Raw genomic sequence first — 15057 nt, forward strand, 5'->3', positions numbered from 1 at the left:
ACCTCCTCATGCCTTTTGCACACAATGTATATAGACTCTCTTTTTTTTCTACTGTGTTATTGACTTGTTAAGTGTTTACTCCATATGTAACTCTGTGTTGTCTGTTCACACTGCTATGCTTTATCTTGGCCAGGTCGCAGTTGCAAATGAGAACTTGTTCTCAACTAGCCTACCTGGTTAAATAAAGGTGAAATAAAAACAATTCTTCAATATGTCAAGTTGGTCAGAATCTGACAATTCTGTCAAGTTGGTTGTTGATCGTTGCTAGATAGTCATTTTCGAGTCTTGCCATAGATTTTCAAGCTGATTTAAGTCCAAACTGTAACTAGGCCACTCAGGAACATTTAATGTAGTCTTGGCAAGCAACTATTTTGCCTTGTGTTTTAGGTTATTGTCCTGCTGAAAGGTGAATTTGTCTGTCTTTTGGAAAGCAGACAGAACCAAGTTTTCTAGGATTTTGCCTGTGCTTAGCTCCATTGTTTATTTTCACCCTAAAAAAAAAACTCTGTAGTCCTTGCCGATAGCAAGCATACCCATAACATGATGCAGCCACCACCACGCTTGAAAAAAATGAAGAGTTGTAATCAGTGATGTGTTGGATTTGCCCCAAATAGAGGGCTTTGTATTCAAGGACAAAGTAGATTTCTTTGCCATTTTTTTTGCAGTTTTACTTTAGTGCCTAACTGCAAACAGGATGGATGTTTTGGAATATTGGCTTACATATTTTAACTCTGTCATTTTGGTTAGTATTGTGGAGTAACTACAATGTTGCTGATCCATCCTGTTTTCTCATATCACAGCAATTCAACTCTAACTGTTGTAAAGTCATCATTGGCGTCATCGTGAAATTCCTGAGCTGTTTCCTTCTTCTCGGGGAACTGAGTTAGGAAGGACACCTGTATCTTTGTAGTGACTGGGTGTATTGATACCACAGGAGGTTGGTGGTACCTTAATTGGGGAGAATGGGCTCATGGTAATGAGTGGAGCGGAATGGTATCAAATACATCAAACACAGTTCCCAGGTGTTTGATGCCATTCCATTTGCTCTGTTCCGGCCATTATTAATGAATGCTTTCTTCGTTTTTACCCATCTGCCAATAGGTGCCCTTCCTTGCAAGGCATTGGAAAACCCTGCTGGTCTTTGTGGTGGAACCGGTGTTTAAAATTCACTGCTCAACTGAGGGACCTTTCAGATAATTGTGTGTGGGGTTTATAAATTAGGTAGTCATTCAAAAAGTACCATTATTGCACACAGATAAATCAATGCAACTTGTTAATCACATTTTTACTCCTGAACATATTTAGGCTTGCCATAACAAAGTGCTTGAACACTTATTGGCTCAAGACATTTTAGCTTTTCATTTTGTATTAATTTGTAAAAATGTCTAAAAACATAATTCCACATTATGGGGTACTGTGTGTAGGGCAGTGACACAATGTTCAGGCTGTAACAAAACAACATGTGGAAAATGTAATGTAATATATAAAATATTTAACTGTTTTATCTTGATTACCATCGAAACACATTCAAATGAAGGGCTTGTCTAACCCTCTGTCCCAAGCCCAAACCATGCATAGTCATCCTCCAGGACTCCAGCAAAGCCTAGCTACAGAGGGGGACACACAGACACCATTTGATCCACTACCTGCTCTGTCGTTGTGAGACAAAAACTATAATCCCCAACAGGACTGTGAAAATATATTGATGTATCCGATTTGTCTATGGAGTACAGTACATGTACACATCTATTTTGTCCTCTGTATAATCCTCATTACTGTGCTGTGTACCATCGAGACAGCAGGGAACATCTTAAAATGTGGTAACTCATGCTGAACCAATGAACATCAAATTGTATTAGGGTAATAACATAAAGTGAAAACAATCTGGAGTAATACAATGATAACAATCATGATGTCTATTTTAAAAAAGGTAGTTACATCAGGTTTTGGTCAATCACGGTTTCATTGAACATCATATTTGTTAGACCATTACAAAAGCATTAGAGCATATAATATATAATATAAAATGTGGCCAACTTCTCTTGCATCAAGTGTGAAACTATAGTCCACAATGCTCTACAGAGATGTATACATAGATCGCTGTGAAAAACCAGATAAATAAAATAAAAATGAACGAGGGTTGTTTGGGAGAGGCACACTTCAACGCAGTGCACTCTTGGTGTATGACAGCAAACACAGGCTCTGATTGAAAAGTGTCTGCATGGATGTCCACATCTCCTCCAGTTTCTCAGATACTCTAGATGCCTCCTCCATGAATTCTGGTTCCTGGGTGATCAGTCTGAGATGCAGATAGAGAGAGAGGGAGAGAGAGAGAGCGAGAGAGAAACTATACGGAGCTGGTGAAGGAAACTCGGAAGTAAGACAAACCATACAGGAAATACACACGTTATGAACCTTTGAAACAAAGTGTGTCTGTGGTGCTGTGAAGTCAAAAACACATTGTTCATGTTCTGTAAAGATACCATTTGAATTCAGGTACTCAACAAAACTGGGCTTAGTTTAAGAGTGAAACAACAGAACTACATATCAAGTCAAACATGTTTTCTTAATAAAACATTTAATTGTATTTGACTTCTAGAGATGTGGTCATTGGTTTCGATTGAATTGTGTATCACATGATATATAAAACCTTTTTTTTTACAGTTCTGTACCGCTTTTCAATTTATTTCCAATGTTCTGACTCCATCTGCTGGTTGCAGATGTAAGTGGGTGACAGTCAATGCAACAGAAAATAGATTTCCCTCTTCCCCTAGTGACATCGTTGATATCATTTAACATTAAGCTGCTATTATTCCTGCTATAATTACTGCAGTAATAACATCATTGAACTCATGTGTAACAATAAAAACTCAACATGTCAATTAAATAATAACAGTGTTATAACACAGATAACAACAGCTTATTAACATAGCTACAGTGTTGTTGACTAGAATATTGATGAGGTTACCTTTAGGAAGAGTGCCAGGTAGGCCTGTGCCAGATCAAAGTCCCTCTTGGAGTTTAGCTTGCTGGCCACCATCTTCAGAAAGTCTTGTAAGACGGAGACATCTCCACCCATATCAGGGGCCAGACCTCGGAGCTCAGCATCAATACCAGACGGACCCATCTCTTTCAGCATCCCCCACAGGGCCATCATCTGGAGGAAACAATGAGGATGGATTATGACTCGTTGTATTTGTATTGACCTGAGGTATCAGCAGAGTTAAACTGTGCCAAAACATCCTCTAGTTACTAGACATGCTATTAATGTGACATCGGATTTAGCAGTAGGTTCAAGTATTGAGATTCTAAAATATATTCTTCAGTTTTTATGGCTTGCAAGACGTTTGATTGATTTTGTCATTAAAAAATAAATAAATACATATAAAGACACTGAATAAAGATTTTCTAAAACGTGACCAGGATTGCACAATAAAGTCGGGGACATATTTCCATTGTGTTCCCTATTTTGTTTTACATAAATACATTTACAATAACTAGGAGTAACTGCTAGCTAAGTGAGATTCAAACATACATTTGTTGCAGAGTGTGGCAGATTCTAGTTGTTGGAAGAAAGCGGACTTCTGTGCCAGGACTCCAAAACTCACAATCTTTGACTGTGGAAAAAGTAAACAAAATAAACATTATTGAACCCAAATAACATACAGTACTCAGATTTGCTACACACATAATATATTGTCTTAATTTTCTAACATCTGTGGCATTAGCTCACAGGCAAGGGAATAAAACAAATAATGCTAGAACCCATTTCTTGAATGCGAAATATCAGACATTTGAAAGCTCTAGTTGACCTTCATAATACCTCTGATGGCAGTAACTTTACAAGCACTAATTATGGTCAGTTTAGACTGAGAATAGTATCTAGTTATGGTAAGGGGTGAAATAAGTACAGCCAGTTATAATTGTAACAGTTTAGCAGATTTTTTTTTAAAAAAAAGACCAGTCTTTACATGGCTAAAAGAAAGGGAATATAACATATACTGTTTACAGGAAACTCACTCTACATCCTTGGATGAAGTTGCATGGAAAAAGGAATGGGGTGGTGAAATAATTTTCTGTCATGGACAAAGGAACTCAGATGGTGTAATGATATTAATTAACACAAATTTCAATCTGAATGTGCAAATAGTCAGGAATGATTTGCAAGGAAGGTGGATCCTTTCGAATATGAAAGCAGACAAAAAAGAGATTTGGCTCATTAATCTATATGTTCCAAACCAGGCTGATCCACACTTCTTCGAAACCATTTATACCAATTTATTGAACTTACAGACAAAAAATGATCTAATCATTATGGTAGGAGACTACAACACAGTGTTAAGTACCTCAATGGACCGTAAAGGTAATCACTCTACAAACTATCATACCCTTAAGGAAATCACAAATATTATGGACACATTAGAAATAGTGGATATTTGGAGACCAAAAATCCCGACCTAGTGAGCGATACATGGAGACTTAATCAAGCTAGTCGTCCCTCTTGCATCAAAGGTTAAAAAAGTTTTAATAGGAGACCGAATGTGATCGGATCATCTAATTGCATTCACATAACTCTTTTATAGATTTTCCACGTGGACGGGGATATTGGAAATTTAATCAAAGTTTACTGGAGGACAACTTATTTTTAACTAAGACAAAATAATTTATAACTGAATTTTTCCAGTATAGGTTCAGCAAATCCCCTTACTGTTTGGGATACCTTTAAATGCAAATTAATTACTTAAAAATCATACAATGTGATTTTCTGGATTTTTGTTTTAGATTCCGTCTCTCACAGTTGAAGTGTACCTATAATAAAAATTACAGACCTCTACATGCTTTCTAAGTCGGAAAACCTGCAAAATCGGCAGTGTTTCAAATACTTGTTCTCCCCACTATATATATATATATATATATATTTACATCTTTCTTCGCATATCTTTTATATATATTTTTTCTCTCTCCTAAAACTCAACTTCAAAACACTCCTGCAACCCGCATCACCAATTTAGAAAAAAAGTATTATTTACCTCAAATCTAAAATCCACAATAGAAGCTAGCCAGAAGCTAACCAGAAGCTAGCCTGAAGCTAACCAGAAGCTAGCCTGAAGCTAACCAGAAGCTAGCATGAAACTAACCAGAAGCTAGCATGAAGCTAGCCTGAAGCTAACCAGAAGCTAGCCTGAAGCTAACCAGAAGCTAGCCTGAAGCTAACCAGAAGCTAACCAGTTTACTAGCTAACGTTAGTATTCAGCTAACCACGGTTGGTGGTCATCAGCTATCCTTTAGCTCGAAAAGCTATCGGCAGTTTTGTACAACGCGACTCAGACCAGAGCATACCGGACCTATTTTTCTCTCCATATCCCCGGATTTCAACCGCAAGCTCTGGACATTTACACCTGGATCTCGCAGCTAGCTAGCTGCTATCCGTGTGACTATTGGCTTACGTCGATCCCGGAGCAAGCATAAATTATTTCGGAGCTAGCCAGCTGAAGAGTTCCATCAGCCACTCCTGGGCTACAATCACCTATCCGGACCCGTTTTACTGCCGATGCGTAGCCCCACCGGGCCTTCACAACTGGACTACCGACGTTGTCTGCCCAAGGGAGTTATCCAACTGGCCCCTCCGTCGCGACGTTACCTGAACGCCCATCTGCAGCCCGCTAATCGTTAGCTGTCTTATTGGCTGCTATCTGAATAGGTCTATCGGACAATTTTCTTGGGGTACTATAACTATATCTATTTTGCCAATTGGATTGGTCCCCTCTACCACACGGAACCCCACTAATCTACCGAAGGAAACGCACGAGGTGGCTAAAAACAGACCTCCATCCTCTGCCAGCTTGCTACCGATGACCCGTGACCCCAACCAACCTCACAACTCACTGGACCCTTATGATCACACTCGGCTAAGCATGCCTCTCCTTAATGTCAATATGCCTTCTCCATTGCTGTTCTGGTTAGTGTTTATTGGCTTATTTCACTGCTTCTAGCTTCTAGCCCTGCTCATTATACCGTATCCAACCTTTCAGTTCCACCACCCACACATTCGATGACATCACCTGGTTTCAATGATGTTTCTAGAGACAATATCTCTCTCATCATCACTCAATGCCTAGGTTTACCTCCACTGTATTCACATCCTACCATACACATTTGTCTGTACATTATACCTTACATTATAACTTCTACTTTTAAAAATCTGCCTCTCTAAAAACAAGTCTCTCACTGTTTCCACCTGCTATAGACCACCCTCTGCCCCCAGCTGTGCTCTGGACACCATATGTGAACTGATTACCCCCCATCTATCTTCAGAGCTCGTGCTGCTAGGCGACCTAAACTGGAACATGCTTAACACCCCAGCCATCCTACAATCTAAACTTGATGCCCTCAATCTCACACAAATTATCAATGAACCTACCAGGTACCACCCCAAATCCGTAAACACGGGCACCCTCATAGATATCATCCTAACCAACTTGCCCTCTAAATACACCTCTGCTGTTTTCAACCAAGATCTCAGCGATCACTGCCTCATTGCCTGCATCTGTTATGGGCCAGTGGTCAAACGACCTCCACTCATCACTGTCGAACGCTCCCTGAAACACTTCAGCGAGCAGGCCTTTCAAATCGACCTGGCCCGGGTATCCTGGAAGGATATTGACCTCATCCCGTCAGCAGAGGATGCCTGTTTTTTTTTTTAAATGCCTTCCTCACCATCTTAAATAAGCATGCGCCATTCAAGAAATGTAGAACCAGGAACAGATATAGCCCTTGGTTCTCTCCAGACCTGACAGCCCTTAACCAACACAAAAACATCCTATGGCCTTCTGCATTAGGATCGAACAGCCCCCGTGATATGCAACTTTTCAGGGGAGCTAGAAACCAATATACACAGGCAGTTAGAAAAGCCAAGGCTAGCTTTTTCAAACAGAAATTTGCTTCCTGCAACACAAACTCAAAAAAGTTCTGGGACACTAAAGTCCATGGAGATTAAGAACACCTCCTACCAGCTGCCCACTGCACTGAGGATAGGAAAGACTGTCCACTATAATTGAGAATTTCAATAAGCATTTTTCTACGGCTGGCCATGCTTTCCACCTGGCTACCCCTACCCCGGTCAACAGCACTGCACCCCCCACAGCAACTCGCCCAAGCCTTCCCCATTTCTCCTTCTCCCAAATTCAGTCAGCTGACGTTCTGAAAGATCTGCAAAATCTGGACCCCGACAAATCAGCCGGGCTAGACATTCTGGACCGTTTCTTTCTAAAGTTATCTGCCGAAATTGTTACAACCCCTATTACTTGCCTGCTCAACCTCTCTTTCATGTCGTCTGAGATTCCCAAAGATTGGAAAGCAGCTGCGTCTTCCCCCTCGTCAAAGGACACTCTTGACCCAAACTGCTACAGACCTATGTCTATCCTACCCTGCCTTTCTAAGGTCTTCGAAAGCCAAGTCAACAAACAGATTACCGACCATTTCGAATCCCACCATACTTTCTCTGCTATGCAATCTGGTTTCAGAGCTGGTCATGGGTGCACCTCAGCCACGCTCAAGGTCCTAAACGATATCTTAACCGCCATCAATAAGAAACAATACTGTGCAGCCATATTCATTGACCTGGCCAAGGCTTTCGACTCTGTCAATCACCACATCCTCATCGGCTGTAACGGTTTTCTTGGTGAGAAGGAGAGTCGGACCAAAATGCAGCGTGTAGATTGCGATCCATGTTTAATAAACAAACGAAACACGAATCTAAATACAAACACTACCAAAACAAGAAACGTAACAAAAACCGAAACAGCCTAAATTAGTGTAAACTAACACAGAGTAAGGACATCAAGACACTAAGGACAATCACCCACGACAAACTCAAAGAATATGGCTGCCTAAATATGGTTCCCAATCAGAGACAACGATAAACACCTGCCTCTGATTGAGAACCACTTCAGACAGCCATAGACTTAGCTAGAACACCCCACTAGCTACAATCCCCATACATACACACCACATACAAAAACCCATGCCACACCCTGGCCTGACCAAATAAATAAAGATAAACACAAAATACTTTGACCAGGGTGTGACATCGGCAGACTCAATAGCCTTGGTTTCTCAAATGTTTGCCTCGCCTGGTTCACCAACTACTTCTCTGATAGAGTTCAGTGTGTCAAATCGGAGGGTCTGTTGTCCAGGCTTCTGGCAGTGTCTATGGGGGTGCCACAGGGTTCAATTATTGGACCGACTCTCTTCTCTGTATACATCAATGATGTTGCTCTTGCTGCTGGTGAGTCTCTGATCCACCTCTACGCAGACGACACCATTCTGTATACTTCTGGCCCTTCTTTGGACACTGTGTTAACAACCCTCCAGACGAGCTTCAATGCCATACAACTCTTCTTCTGTGGCCTCCAATTGCTCTTAAATACAAATAAAACTAAATGCATGCTCTTCAACCGATCGCTGCCTGCACATGCCCGCCCGTCCAACATCACTACTCTGGACGGTTCTGACTTAGAATATGTGGACAACTACAAATACCTAGGTGTCTGGTTAGACTGTAAACTCTCCTTCCAGAATCACATCAAACATCTCCAATCCAAAGTTAAATCTAGAATTGGCTTCCAAACATACCCTCGTAAAACTGACCATCCTACCGATCCTCGACTTTTACAAAATAGTCTCCAATACCCTACTCAATAAATTGGATGCAGTCTATCACAGTGCCATCCGTTTTGTCACCAAAGCCCCATATACTACCCACCACTGCAACCTGTACGCTCTTGTTGGCTGGCCCTCGCTTCATACTCGTCGCCAAACCCACTGGCTCCAGGTCATCTACAAGTACAAGTAAGTTCCCCCTTATCTCAGCTCGCTGGTCAACATAGCAGCACCCACCTGTAGCACGCACTCCAGCAGGTATATCTCTCTGGTCACCCCCAAAATTCTTCCTTTGGCCACTTCTCCTTCCAGTTCTCTGCTGCCAATGACTGGAACGAACTACAAAAATCTCTGAAACTGGAAACACTTATCTCCCTCACTAGCTTTAAGCACTGAGTGTGTGTGAATGTGTGTATCCCACAACTGTTGCAAAGGAGTAAAAGATGTTAGGGACAATAGAGGATGATCCACAGCTATATATAATACAAATTGAGGTGAGGGCGATGGAAATGAATTTGGCAGTTAATCTACTTCAATTCGGTAAATGGCACTGTGTGCTCTTTTCAAAGGATGGATCCCAGTCGGTTATGGGTTATGGGATATAGGGGGTCGAGGGTGGTCTGCCGGGCATTGGGATGACAACCCAACTCGGGATGAGGAGGGCTTTTAGCGGGTGGAATAGTAGGGACCGATTGGAGGTTTACTTAGTAAAAATGCAAAGATCATGGTACAGCTATATAGACACTCAATCATCATGTTACTTTTTAATGGTACGTTTACAAACATATATTTTGATAAACAATAATTGAAAGTTGTGTCTCATTATGACAGGTGGTGAAATAAGTATAGCCAGTTACAATTGTAATGGCCTAGCAGATAATAAGAAAAGACCATCAGTATTTACCTGGCTAAAAGAGAAGGAATATATTATCTATTGTTTACAGGAAACCCATTCAACACTTTTAGATTAAGTTTTATGGAAAAAGAACTGGGGGGGGGGCGAAATATACTTCTCCCATGGGCAAAGAAATTCAAAAGGGGTGATGGTTTTAATTAACAATAATTTTGATCCAAATGTGCAAATTGTCCAAACAGATCCTCAAGATAGATTTTTAAATATTTTATTGGACAATAAACAGATATGGCTTATTAACCTATACGGTCCAAATAATGATGATCCAAGCTTCTTTGAAAATATATATAAGAATTGATCAACTCTACAAGCAACACTAGACCCTATTATTATGGTGGGAGATTTTAATACGGTCTTAAATACCTCTATGGACCGGAAAGGAAATCACACTACAAAACTATCACCCTCAGGCACTTAAGGAAATCATGAATGTCATGGATATATTGGAATTAGTGGATATATGGAGGCTTAAATACCCTGACCTAGTGAGATATACATGGCAGAGGCTTAATCAAGCTAGTCGCCTTGACTACTTTCTTATACCATTCTCTCTGGCACCAAAAGTTTAAAAAGTGTTGATAGGGGACAGAATGTGGTCGGATCATCACATAATTGGCATATATATTACTCTTACAAAATTACCACGTGGGCGAGGATATTGGAAATTTAATCAAAGCCTACTAGATGATAAATTGTTTAGAACTAGGACAGAAGAATTTATAACTGACTTTTTCAGACATAACATAGGTATAGCAGATCCCCTTATTGTATGGGACACTTTTAAATGTGCCTTTGGAGGCCATGCAATTCAGTACTCATCTATAAAACAAAAGCTATTTAGATCAAAAGAGTCCATATTAACAAAGGAAACTTGAAGGACAAACAGTACAGTTAGATAGCAATAAAAACTGTACCATAGAGGCACAGAATAAGTTAGAGGAAAAACAAAAAGAAATGGAGGAACTTATTCAAGAAAGATCCAGTGTAATATATTATAAAAATAAAGCGAACTGGATGGAATATGGGGGAAAATGCACCAAATTCTTTTTCAATCTTCATTATAGAAATGCTACCAATTTTTTTTTATTAAAACTTGTTACAAATGATGGAGTCACGCATGATTCACCAAATTATATTTTGAAAGAGGAAGTAAAGTTCTTTAAGAATATGTTTTCATTTCAGGCTCCTCCATCTCCACTAACTGAAACTTATTGTTTGGATTTTTTTCCTAATAATAATAATGTAAAATTAACATCTGTACAGAAAGAGTCATGTGAAGGCCAAATTACAGAGGAGGAACTTCTTGATGGAATTAAAGCCTTTAAGGCTGGGAAAACTCCAGGGCTGGATGGCATACCAGTGGAAGTATACAAAACTTTTTTTGATATACTCAGAGGACCTTTATTAGCATGTTTTAACCATTCCTATATAAATGGTAGATTATTGGACATGCAACAAGAAGGTCTGATATCATTATTACTGAAACAGGACCCAAGTGGTATATACTGCATAAAGATCCAGTCCATTTAAAAAATTGGAGGCCTCTTACACTTCAATGTTGTGATGCAAAAATTCTAGCAAAATGCTTGGCACATAGAATTGAAAAAGTATTGTCAGATAATATTCATCCTAATATAGTTTTTTACATGGACGATACATTGGAGATAATATAAGACAAGTACTGGAAACAATAGAAATATCTAGTGACCTGCTTTTTAAATTAAATGAACAAAAAATATTCAATTTGATTTGGAACGGCAAGCCAGATAAATTTAAAAGGGCCTATTTATATAACGAATATGAATTCGGTGGGCAGAAATGATTAAATATTAAAGCGTTAGACCTCTCACTAAAGGCATCAATCATGCAAAAGTTATACTTAAATCCAAACTGGTTCTCTAGTCAATTGGTACGAATGTCTCATCCTATATTCAGGAAGGGCCTTTTCCCCTTTATTCAGATAGGCGACTAGCTTGATTAAGCCTCCGCCATGTATATCTCACTAGGTCAGGGTATTTAAGCCTCCATATATCCACTAATTCCAATATATCCATGACATTCATGATTTCCTTAAGTGCCTGAGGGTGATAGTTTTGTAGTGTGATTTCCTTTCCGGTCCATAGAGGTATTTAATGCATAACATTGATCTAAAATCGACCCTAGAAATAGTACTGTTATGAGATCTGGAGAGATTGGGTCAGTCAATTACTAATATACTAATACTCTTAGTAAAAGTATTTATCTTCAACTCGCAATCTGTGGATTCTATTCAATTAGATAGATTGAAATTGTACGTTAAACATCACAGCATAGTTGCGTAGAAACCCAAAGTGGGTGGCCAGCAGAGATAGTTGGGATGGGCTGAAGGAAGCTGAGGGTTGTTATGTGGAATTGGAGACAAGTGGGAGTGGAGTTGCTGTGTGAGAGATAGAATGATGGTCAAAGATGATTATTTTTTATTTTTTTAAGTCAAAATAAAACATAATAAAAAGTACATTTGAATGACACTAAGTGGCAGTGTTTTTACAACTAATGCCGGTTTGCCTGAGGCTGATGCCGTGCAGGTGTTTGTGCACTCATAAACACACACTCTCATTCTAATAAACACATACAAACACATACAAGAACACACACATACATGTAATAGTGCCAGACATGCACACAAACAGACAGTTGTCCTTGATGTCCTTTGTTATACATTTATTATTACTTTTCTATTTTTTTTTTGCTGTTTTCTTCTGTCTTTTCCTTTGATCTCTTTAGCTCATTCTCTTGGTTGTCGGTGCATTGGGGGGTGGGGAATGGAATTCATTGTGGGTTTTTTTTCTTCCTGGGGGGGGGGGGGGGACTGTGGGAGGGGTCTCAAAAATATATATATATTTTTAAATTTTCCCTTTATTTAACTAGGCAAGTCAGTTAAGAACAAATTCTTATTTTCAATGACGGCCTAGGAACAGTGGGTTAACTGCCTTTTCAGGGGCAGAACAACAGATTTGTACCTTGTCAGCTCGGGGATTTAAACTTGCAACCTTCCGGTTACTAGTCCAACGGACAGCTATTGGGGAACTGTGGGGGGGAGTCTTGGGGGGATCGGGTTCACGTTTTTTGGCCTGGTGGTAGATCGGTCAACATGCCCTTGAGCAGGGCATTGACCCTGGATGCTTCTGTGTGTCACTCTGAATGGGAATCTGATGGATGACTGGTATGATGTAGTTGTTGAGTGGCTTCACCGCAAGTATATTGTATATTTTGAATATTCAATTTTAAAAAGAGCAAACAATCTTTCTTAAATTATACAGTGTTATAATATTTTATTTCCATACACAGTATTGTGATTTTTGGGTCTTCTCATATATTATGAAGAGATGACAACGGCATTACAGAACAATTGCTACACGTGATGTCTGTCATTGTGCATGTGTAAGGAGACGATGCCTTGGATTTAGCTCAGAAAGCTAAGACAGCCGTGAGTTGCACAGACAAACAGGGCTTAATACCCTGTCGGTGACACGTTTTTCTCCACAGACAACCACCAGTGTCAGAGGAGCAAGACAGTTATATTTTGTGGACCACCAGGTTTTGAAACCCAGTCAGTCACATGTTTTTCTCCACAGACAACCACCAGTGACATGCTCACCTTGATGATGTCGAGGTGGAGCAGGTTCTTCCAGCGAGAGTCGGGCAGCAGAGAGAGAGTGACCGGCTGCTGGTCCAGTTGCTCTGGCGACTCAGTCTATCACCTCAGAGTTGAGATCATCATCTTCCTCTCCATCTGTAGAAAAACTAAATGCAACCTAAAAATACAACCTGATACCATCAAATACCATGAAATATTGTTGAAGTTCTTGAGAGGTAATTTCAAAAATTGTGTTTGAATGTACTTTGGCACACTGATTATGGCACAGTATTGTTTTCCTCCATAAATATTGTGGTGGAACATTCTATTCAAGTGAGAGAGACTTGATAATTTCTTCAAACGATCATCTTTATTCAATATCGATTCAACGGTCTTGACTGTTGGGCCGAGAGCCTATCCTTTTACAGACCATGCTGTTCCTTATATACCTGATAGCAAGATTGCTCAGTCATATCTGGTTCAACCCCCGCCCCATATAGATTGGGGGCACCATAAGCCACTTTGGGTTCATCCTCTGGTCATCTGCCTCTGCTGTTGTCTCCCAGATGACAGGATAATTAGGAATACTGAGGCCTTTGTTCTGTTCCTCCATGCTGTCTCGGTGACACCCACCACATCTGATCTATGGAATGCCAGCTGAAGGTTTTTTTATCACCAAGCCATCGCTTAATCAGTTGCCAGCCCAAGCTCCATAAAGACTCCTCTCAGTTAACTCAGAAAGAAGAGAGAGAGTCCTAAGAACCTTACTCTATTAAATAAAACAACCATTTGGTGCATAAATATAACATCTTGTAATACTGCTACCACAATATCTAGTCAAAAGGACCGTAACAAGTACCTATAAAATCAAGGACACACTTCCTCCATATTGAATATCTTCCATGATCAATGCTTGAATAATTGGCTGAAACCACTGTTACATGTGCCAGGCCAGATGGTGTGGGGGCTTTCTGGCCCCTGTGCTGGGTACAGAGTAAGTGCTGTATGGGCTCACAGTGGCTGTTCAGTAGCTACCTTGGTTGGGACAGGTTCCTGGCAGCATGATCACAGTGGGCTCGTAGTCTGAAGGCAGAGGGCACAGTGATACCATACTGCACAGCGTGTTGTTGGACCTGGAAACACACAACATGGAATAGTCACTCATCATGGAATAATCAAGAATACTAGTAAATATTACTAACCTACTTGATTTTAATAACACTGAATTGTACTACTGAATACTACCAATAACTTCTCATTCTGCGACAGCATGTACTCCAACACATATCTTTTGAGATATCAAATTGACAATATTAACACTAATTTGAGTCGCATTTGTTCAAAAGACATACCTAATCAAGATGTTTCCTTTATCAGCTAATTCTTGTTTGCAGCTAAAATGAGTTTAGATCTGATTAGATGAGTGCCTATACGAGTGTGAACATTAAATCTGCCGGTTCCCTAATAATGACATAACCCGATAATGATTTTGACTCCCACACCCCATCTTTCCTTGATGTGGTGGTGACTTACCATAAGTATATCCCCAAGCTGTCGACATGGGAGGAGGCCAGAAAGTCCCCAGTTGGTGACATGGTGAGACTGACTGCAGCAGAATCGACCAAGAAGCAGTCCACCAGGCTAAGAAAAAAAAGAAGAGAAATCAAGTCAAATCAAATCAAAATCAAATCAAATTTATTTATATAGCCCTTCGTACATCAGCTGATATCTCAAAGTGCTGTACAGAAACCCAGCCTAAAACCCCAAACAGCAAGCAATGCAGGTGTAGAAGCACGGTGGCTAGGAAAAACTCCCTAGAAAGGCCAAAACCTAGGAAGAAACCTAGAGAGAAACCAGGCTATGTGGG

General features: G+C 40.1%; 1 long non-coding RNA gene across 1 annotated transcript; it reads right to left on the reverse strand.

Moving 5' to 3' along the window:
• Positions 1–3034: 3034 nt before the first annotated feature.
• LOC110539118 (uncharacterized) lies at positions 3035–13305 on the reverse strand. Its single transcript, XR_002475864.3, has 3 exons — positions 13212–13305; positions 3536–3617; positions 3035–3157 (listed from the first exon to the last, which is right to left on the reverse strand). It is a non-coding gene; the product is annotated as an uncharacterized LOC110539118 (long non-coding RNA).
• Between the last annotated feature and the right edge of the window lie 1752 nt (positions 13306–15057).

Source organism: Oncorhynchus mykiss, chromosome 12, assembly GCF_057628025.1.
Source record: "Oncorhynchus mykiss isolate SJ-2025 chromosome 12, ASM5762802v1, whole genome shotgun sequence".
NCBI classification, from domain to species: domain Eukaryota; kingdom Metazoa; phylum Chordata; class Actinopteri; order Salmoniformes; family Salmonidae; genus Oncorhynchus; species Oncorhynchus mykiss.